Raw genomic sequence first — 17,486 nt, 5'->3', positions numbered from 1 at the left:
TACATTAATCATAAAATGGTTGGCCTGTTAGCTCAGGTTTCTTATCAACTAATTCTTACATCTTACATTAACCCATTATTCTTGCCTGTGTTAGCCACATGGCTTGGTACCTTCATCAGCAAGGGACTCTCATCTTGCTTCCTCTGCAGCTGGGTAACTACTGCAGACTGAATCCTTCCTCTTCCCAGAATTCTCCAGTTCTCATTACCCCGCCTCTACTTCCTGTCTGGTCACCCCGCCTAAACTTCCTGCTTGGCTACTGGCCAATCAGCATTTTATTAAACAAGTAAAAGAAACAAATCTTTACAGGGTAAAACCATTGTCCCATAGCAAGCATTGTAGAAAAGACACATTTGCATTACCTGTTCAACAAAGACTTTTTAAGCCTGTGACTTAATTGTGTCCGTGAAGACTAATTGTGTTTATTATTTCAAAAACTCCTAATTTAAAATGTGTAGAATAACATGCAAAACACCAAAGATCAGTGTGCACATATATAAATAACTCTCCCATTTGGCATGCAAAACATATAGATTGCTATCCTGAAAAGGTATCAGGTGAACTGGGATGTTCCTCAAGAATAAATCATTTACCCTAGGATATGTGAGGCCGTGGGTGCAATCTCCCATAACAAAACCAAACCAAGTTCCTACCAAGGGCAGAAGATATTACATACATTTGTCTAAAGGTGCTATCAGGTTTATGCTTCATGCCATCACTGACCCTGTGGGAAAGAAGGTGGACCCTATAGAACTCTGGACTTCAGATTTTAATTCTGTGAAGTCTTTATTAAGACCTGACACCAGAGGCTGCATACCTTCAGGGAGAGATTGTGTTCCCCAATGTTTAAATCCCTACACAGAGCAACACAAACTATACATTACATTAGGGTGTCACATGGCCGACTCCAGACTAGTTTGTGCCAAAAGGAGGGCAGGTGCCGCCTGCCAGAAGCTGCAATTTAATATCCTGTTATAAAAGCAATAGGAGCCACTAGTTTATCTGAAGCCTAGAACCTATAATAAAAAACAGTGAACAATTCAAAACTGGCACATTTACCACCAATGCTGGTTTATGTGCTGGGATTCTGTTTTTTTTTTTTTTTTTTTTTTTTTGTTTATTTGTTTTTTTGTTTTTTAACCAGCCAAAATTGCAAACTGTGTGCAGCCCTGAAACAGCTCAGCTCTTCTTGGGTATAGGGTGGAACTGTGGGTAGTGGGGGATTTACAATATAGGGCATTCAATTTTCTTTGTTTTGAGGGAATGATTGTAATATATGCCCCAATTGCTATTTTGAGAACTCACCTCTTCTGAGTTTATTAAATGGCTTAAGTACATGATTTTAAATAAAGTAAGACATTAACGGTTAACAGCTTGAGGTGCAGAGAAGAGAAAGGGAAGCCAGAGCACATAAACACTCATTTCATCCAGGTGCATCTCACTTTAAACAATGAATTCATCCCTGGAGTGACATGAAAATGAAATACCTACAAATTGAAAGTATTTTAAATTAACCAAGGACACGGTTACTTAAAGAAAGTTCATACTTTGGTAATATGGATTAGCCAATTTATAATTTATCAGTTTGTGAAATGTGAGTTTTCAGATGTCAGAATTTAAAGCAATTTGTATATATTTCTAGGTGTTTATATTCCTGCATGTAGACGTACTAGTAAGCATTCTAATGCCACTAAAATTGAAATACATTAAGGACATTCGGGTTTATCCTGCTCCTCATTTTTTTTTTATTTTCTGAACTTAAGGGAATATATGAAACATTCCCCCAAATATGGGTGTGTTAGAAAATAAAAAAACAAAGTTTCTCTGAGTGCAGCCAGTTATCTGTGCAGGAAGCCTCCATGTCTACTTGGCTGCAACAATTAGTATGGCAGGATTATGGGTCCTGGACCCTCTAGGGATGGAGTGTTTTGCCCATGCATTAAATCCGCATCCCCTGTGAGCCTAAAGGAAAGATTGCAGTGTGTTCTGCCAATGGCTCCTCCAGCATGCAGTTGTCTCTTTCTCCCCCCCCCCCCCCCCGCCACGGGCTGAGGTGTGTGCTGCATTTTACAAACGGAAATGTAAGGAAGGGTGTGCTTTTGACTTCGCTTAGAACTTCTGAAGACAGGGAGACAATGTTATGTATGGAGATGCAGGCAGCCTAGAGCTGAGAGTGCCGGCTGTATGCACATTTCACTGTATTTGTAAAACTGTGCTGTGTTTGGGGAAAATCTCTAATGTTATAAAGTACCAAGAAGAAAGACTGGACTTTTTCTATAGCATTTTAAATTTGGCAGTAGCTATTTTTAACACAGGCTTTTTGGGTTGCTCTTTTTAAAAAAAGTTACTTATTATTCTAACTAATTTGAATTCACATGTATGACGTGGTCCAGACAGAATAAAGGCCTGCTCTGCACAGAAATGTCCAGGAGCTGTAAAAGGACAGACGGTATGCTCACTTCCTTTTGGTAAATGGCAGATTATTTAGGGTTGCCAAATAAATGCTTAATAATGGTAATCAACAACAACAAAAAAATCTGAGTGGGATGGAAGCCAGCAGGAACCAGCAGGTCACCCATGCTTAGGAACATTTCAGCCTGAACCCAGTCCACTTCAGGGATGCTCAGCATCTCCCTGCATGCCAGAGGATCAAGAAACAGGATGTAGTGAGCACTGAACTCATGGCTCTGGGCATACACGAAGCAGTCCTTCCCACAGCCACACCATTGCTCAGGCCACAACTCAGACAGGATCCAGCCCAAGCACACGCTGTGAGGGCTGATCCTCGCCAGCAGGAGCAACTCAGTGACCTTAGTTCTAAATTCTGTTCACATCTGGAGCCCAGACCGCAGTGGTCTTGAGATCTGCACATGTCTTGGTCCAGCAGACCAGAGATAACTTGCACTCTTGTTTGGTTTGAGCACCATAGAATTCTTTGGGTGGAAGGAAATCTTAGAATTCAGTCAAACCCTTCACTTTCAAATTGAGAAGGTTAAAGCCCAGGACACTAACATGATTTTGCAGAGAGCTGACTAAAAGCCTAGTCATGTCCAACAAAAGGGGACAGCAGCTAAACAGCTGTGTGAGGTACTGTGTGGTACCTTACATGGGCCTATAAAGTCCCTAAAGAGCAGTCTCATCCATCAGCTTCATCCAGAGCAAGACAAGCAAGGTTTAGAGCAGTTGACTACCCAATCATGAAATGTCATTTTTACTGAATAATGAATGTGAAATACCTTGAATTTGGTAAATTTACCAAGAATTAATTTTTAAAATATCTGTAACCTTTATAGAATCAAATGTCCAGAATAATTACAAGTTTTGAAAATGAATTTAGTAATTAAATTTTGAGGCAGGGTCTCATATATCCCAAGATGACTTTAAACTTACTGAGGAGTCAAGGATAAACTTGAACTTCTAATCCTTCGGCCTCTGATTCTCAGGCACTTAGACTGTAGGCAGGAGTCACCACAGTCCATTCGTGTGAGTCTGGAGATTGAAGCCAGGGCTTGGTGTGTGCTGGGCAAGCCCTCCTCCCACTCAGCTACAGCCCAAGCTCTCAGAGGTTACCTTTATTTCACCTGACTGATTTTCACTTTGTCTCCACAGCAACAACTCGTAGGAACTTCAGCTCACTTTGGCTGTAATTAACGTATTGCAAATTGGCATTCCTAAGAACAAAGCCTGTTATAAAATCCTTCGTGGCACTCCAACTTCTCTACAACCACGAATAATTGTACTTCCTTTTGACTTAACAAACTAGCAACAAGTCGGAAGAAGCCAGCAAGAGAAGCCACAACCTTTCTTCATCTTTAAGTTTCTAATAGATTGTGTTGCATGAGACAGGCCAATTCCCCCTAACAACACATTGAAACCAGTTTAAGTTTCTCCTATTGCCTTTAGTTTTTATTTCATGTGCAGCATACTTGCCAGTCCACATTATTTAGTCATCATTTTGTATGTGTCCATTTTAGCTGGTTCCAGCATGCTAAGACTGTGCTTCAAGAAATCATTTGATTCACCCATTTAGCAAATCTAGGAACCAAAACTGCACAAAAGCCAAGAGGCAAGAGGAACACTGACTTGGATTGCAAGAATTCATCCCCTTTCTATAACTTAAGAATTCGTCAGTTTGTAAGACAAGCCCAACACTGCAGATCACAATACATAACTGCAAATTTCCCAAAGTGAGAAAAATCTGAAAAAAAAAACGCAGAGCACAGTGAACTGAGTTAGAGCCCAACAGGTGGTCAAAGCACCGCAGGCAGAGCAAAGAAGAGGCAGGGCAAACCCTTGAAAGTGTCCCCAAAGCACCTGCTAATTCTACAAGATTTTCAGGGGAAACGAGGAAAATCTGATAAATAATGATTTGGCAGGTTGACCAGTTCATGAATTAGCCCATAAAGGAATTAGACTTTGGTGCACTGACTTTCGAGAAGCAATTTGTGAAGAGACAGCAGCGCAGGGAACTGGACTTCCATGGCTGCTTCTCATGCACTCTTCTGCTTTGACCACTGGTGAAACATGGGCACTGTCTACTGATGATAAAACCCACAGCTTACACTCCATAGTTTCCCCCAGTAAACCATGTCAGTATTGGAAATAAAATTAACAGTGGGACCAGGCTGGAGAGATGGCTCAGAGGTTAAGAGCATTGCCTGCTCTTCCAAAGGTCCTGAGTTCAATTCCCAGCAACCACATGGTGGCTCACAACCATCTCTAATGAGGTCTGGTGCCCTCTTCTGGCCTGCAGGCATACACACAGACAGAATATTGTATACATAATAAATAATAAATAAATATTAAAAAAAAAAAAAAACAGTGGGACCGGGTCCAGAGGGATGGCTCAGTCTCTGAGTTGGTCCGAAGGATCCACACGGCAGAAGGAGAAATCCATCCCCACAAGCCGTCCTCTGACACCATCACTACCACCACCCACCTCATGCACAAATAATAAATGATCACAATATGCTTTTTATTTAAATACAGAACAGTAGGATTATTTTCCAAAACCCTCAAAACTAAGGTCTGAAATTTTTAGGCCATTGAAGAAGTTCCTGCCAAATGGGTTAAGATACATATTCTAAATGACATCTCACAGCGGAGTTCAATGCAGACAGATCCTGAACTGCCACATCCCAGTGAAGAGTGAAATACAGTGGTTTTGACTGCTGGGCAAGAAGGCACTTATCCTTGATACCAAGAACCCTAATTTGAGCAAGAATCCAACATTGATATTCATATCGTCTGGATGTGTCTGGCCACAGTTAATTTGAACATGTCACTTGATTCCCTGTGCAGAATTTATCTAAAGCTCCAAGGCACATTCCGGGAGCCTTTCGTCCCGAAACACAAACACTCACACAACGCTCTCATTAACTGGAGCCTTCACATCTGCACCAAACTGGAAACAGAACCTAAAGCTCGGTGCCACCAAGTGTATGTCACATAACGCAGATTAGAGAGGGTGTGTGTGACAACGGCATTTTATTCAGGCTTTAGAGGAAAAGAGCTGTGCACATCCTATACCTGCACATCCGAGAAATAAAAGCACCCTCAAGACCGTTTAAGAGTAAGGGAAAATTTTTAAAAACTTAAATACTATAGAAAGGAGATTCTTCAGTTGTTGTCTGACTTTATTCTAATTTTGCACAATCATTAAAAAACCAAAAACCACTTCTAGGTTACCTGGAGCCACATACTGAATTGGGAGTGTGTTTCTAGAGTGGAAGTAAAAGTAACTTTATGTTTAAGTAGCCTGCCCACAGAAGTCTAAGTGAGCCACATACTTAATCACTAGCCTGCCAGTTGCTACGTTCAAAAAGTAAAGGGTGAAACTAATTTTAATATGTAGTACTATTATTTTTTTAATAATATTATATTTTAATATGAACTCCCAATGTAGTCAAAGTATTATTTCCCTAAGAAACTAATGTAAAAATTGAAGTTTTTGTATGTCTTTGAAATCTGCTGTCCTGTTCATTGAACGCAACTCCGTTTGACTAGCCACATTTCGAGAGCTCCACAGTCACATGTGCCTACTGGTTATCACCTTGGACCATCTCCTTTCAAAGAGAATGCTTCTGTAAGGTTACAGAACTGTTTGCCTCTCTCTGGACTACAGTGATGTTCCTTTCTTGCTGGTTTGCAGCATTAGACTGTCATTGGATGTGTAAAGAAATGGACTAAATGAACACAACACCAGGACCATCTCATTCTAGCCTGTAGTGCTTATGGAGTTTACCAATAATTCATGATTCAACGCTGTGTCTGGACGTTCCTCTTGTTTGAAAACTTATTTCCGCTACTTGTGAAGCCCAAGGGATAAGAAGCTCATCATGTCTCTTTTCTGCCCTGCACAAGACCATCTTTCTATGGACCATCAGAGCACCCACACCTAATGTGTGGTTTCCCTTCTATTTTGATACACAGAGTGAGGTGTCTGTGCACTAGGCTTTTGCTAAAGCTGCTATCTCTGGTCCACATCCCTCTGACTTGACCACTCAGCTGACTCCTCCTCCTCGTTACCATCTGTAGTCCTCTTTTTTTCAAATTGGATTTAAAATCCCAAGGTCATGCCAAAGTCTGAACTCAGTGTTCTTCCTCCATGTTCTCACCACAAACACCATGTACCCTTGAGTCACTGTGTTCTTTCTCATTGTGACTTTTACCCCACAATATTGTCGCATCTCTTTATTAGCCATTTTCATTAACCAGATGGTGAGATTTTAGGAAGTGTCTCAATTACTCCTTGGGTCACAGCATGTAGTATCAAATAAGTACTCAATTGCGGTTCATGACGTTGCAATGTTGAACATATACAGAAAGCATAAGCAAGTCCATACGCTTGAAGAGTACTTAGAAGACATGTCTAACACATCACGTCATAGCCAAAATGCATTCCAAAATACAACAGTTACACATCTTGTCCCAGATTACTGTGCTAAATTCTGGAGACTCGGGTTAGGCTCTCAAACATGGCAGTTAAAACAAAGGCGAAGACTGGCGTTTCTCAAAAGACTGTGACTGCAAGTCGTCTGTGGAAGTTGTTTAAACAGACTCTGACTCGAGAGGTCAGGAGGACAGCCTGACAGTCGGCATCTTTAATAAAGCACTACTGGTCCGAGAACCACACTTTAAATAGGAAGGACTATGGTCGAGCAGTCAGGAGACCTGAAATTCAGTTGTAACTCGTGCCGTATGGATGGGAGACATTTCTCTTAATACTGTCAGATCTGCTTGCTCAGCTCTTAAATTGCCTGCAATTGGAGAGCAAATGGTTTCTGTACGTATGATCTATAAGCTCTACAGCCCCCCATGTCCATGCCCATGTCAGACTACAGAGGGCGGACGGGAGCACAGGAGTCCAGCTCACTGGACTTATCTGACATTACTTTCACAATACAGCCCGGTCAATTCTTCTGAAACATCTGCAGGTGAGGTTCATGTATCCTCTAGACTTCCAGGGCTGAGAACTATACAATATTAACATCATATGTTGACGATTAGCTCAACTGACTGGTGTCAGTGAGGTCGGGAATAAGTAAATGATGCCACCACCAGATAAATATATTCTTTCTCTGACAGCAGTACAGAAGTTTTGTTGGCTCGAACAGCTAGGTCAAAACTACTGTGAAGTACAACTTCCAGCACACATGCATGCATAAACACACACACACACAAACTCGCACACATGCACACCACATCCCAGGCCCTGGAGTGCATATCCATGCACAGGAGGTCAGGTATGCCAGTACCATGCCAGCTCATTGGCTGTTGCTTGCTTCTCAAGCTTCTCCAGGCCACCTTTACCATTATGACTCCTGGGATCAAAATGAAAACAGAGATTTGTTTCAGATGGAGAAGATTAAAGCCAGTCTTCAAGGAGCCACTGCATATTTTTTGAATTCCAAATGGAGTTCTACCCTGGGTTCTTTTGAAAATTACTTTTGGAAATTTAAAATGCTGAAATGAGAAACTCCGAAGACTTTTAAATTGTGCTTCATTGGTTTTGAAAAGGCAAAGGTCTTCGGTTCTCAACTTCTCTCTCTGAATACACTAAGCATGGAGAAACATCCCGACTTCCAGACTAAACTGCAGGAAGCTTTGGTTTTAAACATGTTGGTTTTCTCCCTTTATCCCCTTGATTGAAGGAATGAAAAGGAAAGTTCATTGCTTTCATCATTCCACTCAAGAGTCTTGGAGTGCAGAGCTGCACTATAATACAAATTCATTTCCCCTTACAGTTGTCATTTTGTTCATATTTTTCCAAAACAGATTATTTGTGTTTTTACAAATACAGCCACACAAAACTGGAATGCCCCCCTCCTCTTGTAAGAAAAGCATTCATAGATCCGATGAGGGGGAGGACATTCTGTTTCCTTCAAAGACATTGAAACCAATCTGAGAAGATTTAGCTTACATTCTATGAAATGACGGCTAACATTATGAAAAAAATAATAAGAGCTAAAATAGTTTTAAAGAGTTCAGAGGTGAGAGATGCCTCACTTCCAGCTGGGATGGGCAACTGGAAACCTAAATAAAGACACGAAAGGTTTCGTCTACACCTTCAAGAAAGGCAGAGACGAGATCATTAGCCCTGCAAACAAGACTCTATGATCAGGAGTATGGGCACAGAAAAGCACGAGATGGGTTCAAAAATAGTCACAAGATGAGTAATGAGGACTGAGATGGTGAGCCTGTTGTGGTTCAGATGAAGAGTGCTAGCATCCCAGTGACAAAGCAGAGGCAGCAGGCAAAGGCTCTCTGCGGGGGGTGGGGTAATGTTGCCTCACCTGGGACTGCAGAAGCTAAGAGTTGACAGAAAAACCAGGTCTGTGGGGCCAGAATTGAAGACCCTGGGGGCTCGGCTGAGCACTTTCTTTTAAGTTTGACTATAGTTAATGGGAACTCAATGAAGACTTTTGTTTGCTTGCCTGTTTTGCATGACACTTAATGCTGTGTTCCAGAAAAACATATTTTGAGGCCCAATAGAGCACAGTTGAGAGTGGGAGAGAGATCTGTATACTAGGGCAAGAGAGGCCGCTAGCACTAGAAAGAGGAGAATCTCAAAGAAATGCTGGGACATTAAATGAAAGTAAATCTAGGAGATGAGTAAGTTAATACACTTGTCTCCCAAAATCTGACATGAACTTGACCTCACGCCTTCATGTGAAAGCTACACACTGTGAACATCTGTGATCACTGCCTAAGGTCTTTAGCCTGTCTGGGGGAACACGGTTGGCTCATGGGCAGGGCCAGTGAAAACTGCCAGAGAGGGGAAGCAGTGTGAGCCATCAAGGACGTGGAGAACAAATGCCACACTCCTCTCCCTTCTATCAGACCCACATCCCACACTCTCCAGCAGCATCCCCAGTAGGATAAAGCTTCAGTGTCCCAATTGCTATTACAGCTCTCTGTGGCTTCATTCCCTATCTTAATTCCTCACCGGTCAGTAATTTCAGTGTTGCTCACAAAGAAAGTTGTAGCCCTGGCATTTTTGTTTCAGTCTCTACTTCTATAGATACCCACACCAGAATCGTTAGGAGATAAATGATTAAGATTGGATATAACTGTGGTCCCCAACAAGTATTTACATCCTCACAACTCATCAACAGAAAACCTAATATTTCAAATATGCTAATGGCACTCTGTAAATGCAACTCGAGTTAATGACTATGATACTGAGACAATCCTCACCAACCCACATGTGCTCAATCAAATAGTGAGAACCTTTATGTACACTGATTCTGTCCCAGATGTACTTAGGAGACAGGACATGGAGGAGTGGTCCAGAAAGATGCAACATTGCTGCATCACTGGCTCTGAAGACAGAGGAAGGGCTAGCATGCACCAAGGAGTGTGAATGATCTTTAGACACCTAACTCCCTAGAACCCTCAGATCCAAACACAGACCCAATGATATCTTGGCTTAAGTAAAATGAAACAGGTATTAAAGTCCTGATCTAAAAAACCGTAAAATGTGCTTTTCTTATGCCACAACATTTATAGTTTGTTTTCTATAAAATAATAAAAATTCATATATATAACTCAACTAATGGGCAACTTCCCAAGGTAAGCATCAAAACCAAAATAAAAATTAATTTTTTGAATTTGAATCTCTGCATTCAAAGTCCAGAGTGTTGATCATCTATGGTACCTGAGAGAAGAACAAATAGAAAAATTTAATTTTTTAAAAATGTTCATCTAAATTTTCGATGTGAGTTCCATGTACTCTTGACAGTGTGATAGTCTTAGGGTCACGTTGCTTCTCTTATATAAGTTACATTCTTCAATGAAGCATAGTATGGCAAAGAAGTTTTATACTGGCTGCTCTTGTTTTGTTAGCCAAGAATCAACTACGTTAAATTTGACATAATACCTTAAGAAGTCATTAAAGAAATGTGTTGGGGTAAAGAAGGCTCAAGTAATCAGAAGTACAATGACGCTTTCCCAATTCAGACCACTTCCCAGTGCTCTGTTTTAACACTGCTGTATTTAGAAGCTTTCATTTGAGAAGGGAGGCTTCATGACAAACAGGTTGTAGACATATATTCTTGAATTTTAAAATTTCACCATAATTTTGACATGTTAATTCTGCATAAACTAAAGTAATTTTTGGTGCCTTGTTGAGAAAATGAAATCCTGGATACACAGTTCCATTGGGGCTTAAAGCTGCTTCCAAATCATACGCCATGGGGATGTTGGGTCTCAGATGCTTGTGGAGTGGAAAGCTACAGTTTCCTCGGATTGCTACACTCTCATCTACTACACTTTTCTGTCCCATCCACCTCATCTTTGCAGCTAAGGTGGCTTCACCTCTTTACATGAATCATGCATAACAGAGACTTTATTCCCCTGAGGGAGCAGCATTCTCCACAGGTTTGAGTCTGTTGCCTCTATGTAAGCTACAGACATTGAGAAGTAAGAGCAAAGCCCTTCTGCCCGCACTTCAATGTCACCTTCCGAATACTGCTGTCCCTGATTCACCATCTTCCTGGTTCTGAGCTTGTGTCCTGCTGGTAATGGAGCAGAAGGCCAAGTGAAGCAGGGGCTTGGGCCTCTCAGCCCAGTGCTATTAATCCCTGAGCTGCAGAGCATTCCCTTCACCAGAGGCTGTGCCATCTGACCTGTGCCGAGTCTCTGAGGTGCTTCCAAGGGTCAGGGATGACGCAACCTGCTGCTCCTCTGAACCCTGCCTTGCCTCTGGCCACAGCGTTCACACTCCTGCCTCTACTGAGGTAGGCAGAACGGAATACCGCGAAGACAATTGCTTTTGCAGGTACATATTATTTTTCACAGTCTTTCTTTAAGCATGGAGCTTACCACAAAGTCAGCAATTAGTCAAAATTCTTATTTTTAATTAAACTAAATTCATATTTTTAAATCCATCTGCAGATTGCCGTCTGATAAGGCCAAATATCTTGCTTTTGTTTCTCCTTTCCTCAGAAAATACAGACTTAGTAAGCTCTTGCCAACAAAGTTTCAATAACTCCCTTACGTTTACACACCACGAATTTGAAAACTGATTCAGGTCAGTGATTGGCAGAGCAGAACACAAAGCATTGCTCTTGGCCCTGGTGGGCAGTGAACAGATACTTTAAGGAAGAGGTAGTATATCCTCTACCTTTGCAAAGATTGTACCAGATTCCCAAAGACAAACAAATCCCCAAATATCAAGATAATTTGTAGAATGGCTGAGTTGTTATACACACACATTTTGGTAGAGCTTAAGAAAATGAAATAAAGGTGTAAGAAAGCACTAAGGAGATTGAATTTCAAGCAAGCATGAACTCCAAACACTTCATAATCCAAAATAATCTGTGTACCTAGAGCTTGGTGAGCTGGGCAGACCTCAGCCATGTGGTCACTTGTCCTTGAATAATTACAAAGATGACTCAAGAGGATTACCTATTGGTGCAGGCTTTTAATACCACCAAATGCGGCTGCATTTGAAGGCAGGTGCTCTCACAGATTTTATTTAACGTACCTAATGCTATTTTTATTCTGTTTTAACTAAGACTGTGTTTTCTCTGAAACTTGGTCCTGTGACTGAGATTTGTTTTTCAGCTATAGTACCTTTGATAATATCATCCTCAAGCATTCTTGTTTAAAATGATCTACTCTAGGGTTCTGACCATCTTCTTCCTCCTTCATCTCCTACAGTCTTGTCTGCATCCTAGCCCTACAGTCAGGTCATTCATCATCTCTGACAAATACAGAAGCCTTCCATGATCTGGGGCATCATCCCTTGGCTTTTTGATCATTCTTTTTAGTCTCGGTTTTAAATATATAAAAATATCCTAATTCCCTTCAAGTTAAAGAAGCTTGCAACATGTACTCACTCAACTATCTGATGGGTTAAGAGATGCATACATGGCTCAGAAGGAACTCAGTTTTCTAGGCCCCAAAAGAAGGACTGTGAATTGGCTATGAATCTCAAGGTAAGGAGTGAGCCCATGTTTGGTAGAAGTTCCTTATTATGATTCTTGGGTTTGACTCTAGTTTTGCTTGCTGCTTTGGTTTCTCTCAATACCTGCCAGCCAGCCAATTCAGCTCTGATAAAGCTCCACCCGAATCAGTGTACACACCTCTGAATTAATTGCATATCTGAGCAGATAAGTTTCAAGCTTCTCTTAGTCATTTCCTCCAGCATTATTAATATATTAATTGCCAACTGGTGAGGTTAAAGAATGATTACTGATGATTCCCAAATCACCAGGATGACAACGACCGTGGAATATGCTACAGAGTTCAAGAAAGCCAAGAAAAAAAGACATGGTGTGTGGATTTAACAACACGGTCTACAGATTGATTTCTAAGCTATGCTGATCACAAAAATGTTCCTCACTAGCACCCGAGATTCACATGCTCTGGCGGGCAAAGCCCAAGTTTTAACTATACCCAGCTAGCAAGTTACACAAGCCATCAATGGAGGTCTGGATGTCATGATTTAGTGTGCCTAACACTGAAATGCACATAGAAAGATAACAGGGTAGAGGTACTGGTGACTAGCAAGAAGCCCTTAACAAGTGTATGTCATTTGTGTGTTTCCTCCTCGTGATGCCACTTCTTGCTATGTATTCTTGTGCATGTTGTAAATTCCTCAGCAGACAGTTTTGCAACCTCAACTCATAAATGTATTGAATTTTTTTATAGAAGGGTCTAACTAACCTTTCGGTTCAAAAAAAAAGTAAAACTATAATGAATATTGATTAACCTTAGGAACCAAAAAGTAAACATAAAAACAATTCCTAAGTCTAAGATCCAGTTTAACAATGTGCTAATAGCCCATAATGAAGACAGCAGACATAAGTTAATCAACCCATTAAGCTGGGATCAGAAGTGTCAACTCAAGTAGTCTACTAATTTACTGACCCGTAATGGGGCAGCAAGATCTATAATCCCAAAGCTGATCTTTCTGCCTCTACTAATGTCACTTTAGAAGCCAATGCACTTCCTCCCAAGATGACGATCTCTGACCCAGTACGGGCAGAAAGTCAACATAAAATCCATTTATGAGAATGAGTTCAGGGTTCCTGAGTAATGGAATCTCGCTGGGGTGTGAAGTGTCTGGTAGAAGCTCCTTGGGAAGTACCAGCTTTGTTTTCCTTATGTCCACACGACTGTGAAAAACAAGCCTGTACTGTCTTCACCAAACTGCTGTCCCAGCAAGTCCTAGGCTGGGTGAGCTAAGGTGTGTTACCTTGTCTGTTACTGTTCCTTTCGGAGAAAGTACATCTTAGTTTTGAAAATGACGGTGGGGCAAAAAAGAACTGAGAGGCAGGCTGGTAAGGTAAAGGGCTGTGCCATTCAACCAATCACTGTGAAGCAAACCATCTTGCTTTTCCAAAGAGCGAGTGAGTTGAGGAGAAACTTTCGAGGTGTGCCATTTTTCCTCACCGTTTATCTGGGCTTTACATGTCAATCTATTAAATGAATAACGATTACCAATTTATGACACTTTCAAGAAAAAGTAGGGCTGTCTCTTTTAAGAAAAAAAAATGGACTATGTCTTATTCCAGATGGGCCATCAAGAAGTATTATAAAAATTATGATTAACGTCTTTATGGTCTGGGAGTGTGGCTCACTGATAGTGACTTGTCTAACACGCACAAGGCCCTGGGTTCAAACCCCAGCAAAAACAAATTATTAATTCCACTGGATTATATTTGTAAAGAGCCATATGCAACTGCTATGATAATACAAGACTATTGTAATGTCATCAGCATTTCCTTTCTAGATGATAAACCAATTCACTGCACCATAATCTGCAGTGTCTGTTGGTTACCTGTCAGCCCTGTGATGCCACAGCATGCATGTAAGATGTATGTACAGATGTATGTAAGAAAACAGTTGCCCAGCAGACATTCCCTACTGTGATTTTCCCCCAAATAACACAAAGACAGGTACGATATTAACTAAGGTCCTGAAAAGGCCAAACAAGAGGACGAGAAAAGGCAAACAATCAGATGCAGTAAATAGTAAGGGAGAGAGGGGTTCCTGTGGACAGGAAAATTGAGAAGCCCTTGAAGGACTACAGAAGGACTGCTTTTTATCTCTAAACAGGACCTATGTCAGTTACATGCTCATGATGTCTGATGGCTTTCTCAAAGAAAACCCTCTTCTCTGAGAACACAGAGAGCCCTTCTGTTGTTGGTAACATTGCCCTGTGTTTTCCCCTACGTGTCGCCTTTGTTTTCCTAGCTTCTAAAAGGGCTGTACCAACCTCATCACAAAGACACTAGCCTAAGAGCCTGGGTAGCAGCAAGAGTTCTGTCCTGTGGGGAAAAGTGAGCCCGGGGCCACAAAGGCAAGGGTGCAGACACGCCTCGATTGGCCAGCGGGAGGTGACTACTTGCACTCACTCCCGCCCGAGGCGGTCTGGGGAAGGATGAGGGGAGCGAGGGGAACCTGAGGGGCCTGAGCAGAGGCGGGAGGCGGGGATGCAGGCCCGAGGGATGCTGCAGTGGGGTCCCAGGCCGCCCCGCGCAGCTACCCCGCTCGCACGGTGGCGCTCGGCGGGTCGCGGGGTCGCAGGCTCGGGGCCAGGTCTGGGTCGCGGGGAAGGCGCGCGGCGGGCCTGCCCCCGCCGAGGCGGAGGGCTCGGGGGCCACCCGCGGTCACACGGCCTCGCGGCGGCGGCGCCAGCTGCGCCGGGCGGAGGCGGGGGCGGCGCGGGGGCGCGGGCGGCGGGAGCGAGCGCGGAGGCCGCGTGGCGCCGCGTCACTTACCGGCCAGGGCGCGGGGCGGTCGCCGAGTCCTCGGGGCGCGCAGCCCGGTGTGCCTGCTCCGCCATGATTGCTTTGTCTCGCTAATTGAACCCGCGCTCGTCCCGCGCTCGCGCTCCCCGCTGCCCGGTCCCGGCGCTCGCTCGCGCCTATTTGTCTGTCTTTCCCCCTCGGTCCGTCCAGCTCGCCCGCGTCCGTCGTCGCAGCGGCTTGCTGTGGAAAGCGAGGCAGCCCGGTGCTCGGTGTGGGGAGTGCGGTGGTGGGTTTTGTAAATACAGGTGAGGCGATCCCCAAATCTCAGGCTGAGGTGCACTTGCTAAAGGAGGAGGAGGAGGGTGCATCTCTTCCTCCCTCACGCAGGAGAGTGCCAGAAGATGCCCCTCTGGTCACCCCTTCCTTCCCGCCAAATTTTTAGCCACCCATGTTCTCTGGCATATGTGGACTAAGCAGAAGCAAGAGGCTCTAGTTTACTTCGAAAACCTCAAATACAAGTTTTGTCCCGCTGTGGTAGGGCTGCTGAAGAGCCGCCACCACACCAAGGGGCACATGGTCACTTGGCACTCCACTCGGGTGGCCTACTGGAGTCACTTCAACTCCATCATAGAAACAGAATCCAGACTAGCACCAAGACCATGGAAAGCTTCACAGGAGTTTGAGGACTCAGCTTGCCATTTGTAAAACGACTAGGGCCTATTACACTAATTGCCCAAGTATAGACTGAGATTAAAACTTTAAGGAAATATATAAGTCCTGGAAGAAAGACTTAAGATCCTGTTACATATCTCTGGTTAAAGGTACATTGGTACCCGCTTTGACTATGGTTAATACAGGCATGATTTTGTTTGGGCAGATTGATAATGAGGATCAGGGGTTCTGAAACAAAATCTGGGGTTGTGGCCTCCTTTATCCAAAAAGCTAGTCTCCAGATCTCACTTCTATTTATAACTACAATTTGACACCAAAATGTTTCCGTATTTGAATTCCCAATTAAGGATAGTTGAAAGTTACCTACATCTTGCAGTAAAACCTGCTGCGTGTCATCATTACATTAGTCTCATTACGAGAAGTTAGGGCTTTACTCATTTATTTATTTATTTATTTATTTATTTATTTATTTATTTTGTAGAGGACTCTCAAATAGAGCAATGTTACCTCCATGAGTTTGGACTGGATGCTTACAGGTGACATGATGTATTGGTTATATAGGTAAAGGAGACACTGGATCCAGTCAAGACAAATGGGTAATGAGTGTTTATACTGTTGGCCATTAGCATTCCTTGTGTAACCCTATGACCAGTTAACAGGAAGTTAAGCATTTGGACTATAAACTGGACAAAATCATATTGTCAAGAAAAGAGGACCCCCCCAAGCACACATGCCTTTAATACATTCTTTCAGATAAATTCATCAGAAGTTGGAATCACGTTTTAACCCACTTGTGATGTTCTTTGTTATGGAGTATTAGTTTAAGATGTGTTCCATTTGTTTATGCTGTGGGATATTTGTTTAATAATGCAAAGATATGCTGTATTCTTTTATATTGCATTTGTTTAACTCTGTAAAGCTGTGTTACTTTGCCTGCTTAAAATACCGGATTGGTCCTATAAAGAACCGAATGGCCAATAGCAAGGCAGGAGAGATAAATAGGTGGGTTGGTAGGCAGAAAACATAAGTAGGAGGAGAAATCTAGAAGGGGTTGGAGGTGAGAAAAGAAGGACACTAAGCCTCCCAGCCAGCCAGGAGTAAGAAGGAAAGAAAGATAAGTAAAATAAAGTAAGGTGAAAAGCCCAGAGGCGAAATGTAGCTAAGGAGGACAGGATAAGTTAAGTTAGAAAAGCTGACTAGAAATAAGCTAAGCTAAGACTGAGCATTCATAAGAAAGAATAAGTCTCTGTGTATATATTTATTTATTTCTTATTTGTTTGTTTTTGCACTGACACCTTGTTTCCTGTCTAGTCTAAGGTTGATTTCCTGCATCACTGACTGTGAATCAGGTTTGTTCTGGAAATTGAAGGAGAAATTGGAGCTACTCTTACTATTCCAAACCCTCGTCTCCTTCAGCACACGGAGTCAGTCACACACATATCCACATTTGTGACATCCTGTCCTTATCGGTGAATAGCACTCTCTACACTCCTGATAAAGTGTTAATCAAACACCACACATTCCCTGGACGTATACTGAAAACCTTAGGAACATTTATATAGCTAGGTTCTTTTTTTAGTGACTTAGACTGTTGCATTGATGGTGCCCAAC

At 42.5% G+C, this 17,486-nt stretch overlaps 1 long non-coding RNA gene across 1 annotated transcript in view; it reads right to left on the bottom strand.

Moving 5' to 3' along the window:
* Positions 1–15,369, bottom strand: part of LOC130875800 (uncharacterized) — a 454,561-nt gene extending 439,192 nt beyond the window's left edge. Inside the window, exon 1 of the long non-coding RNA XR_009057258.1 lies at positions 15,234–15,369. This is a non-coding gene — a long non-coding RNA (uncharacterized LOC130875800). The remainder of the gene's footprint in view (positions 1–15,233) is intronic.
* Between the last annotated feature and the right edge of the window lie 2,117 nt (positions 15,370–17,486).

Source organism: Chionomys nivalis, chromosome 6 (assembly GCF_950005125.1).
Source record: "Chionomys nivalis chromosome 6, mChiNiv1.1, whole genome shotgun sequence".
NCBI lineage: Eukaryota > Metazoa > Chordata > Mammalia > Rodentia > Cricetidae > Chionomys > Chionomys nivalis.
This window is presented reverse-complemented; position numbering and strand designations above follow the sequence as displayed.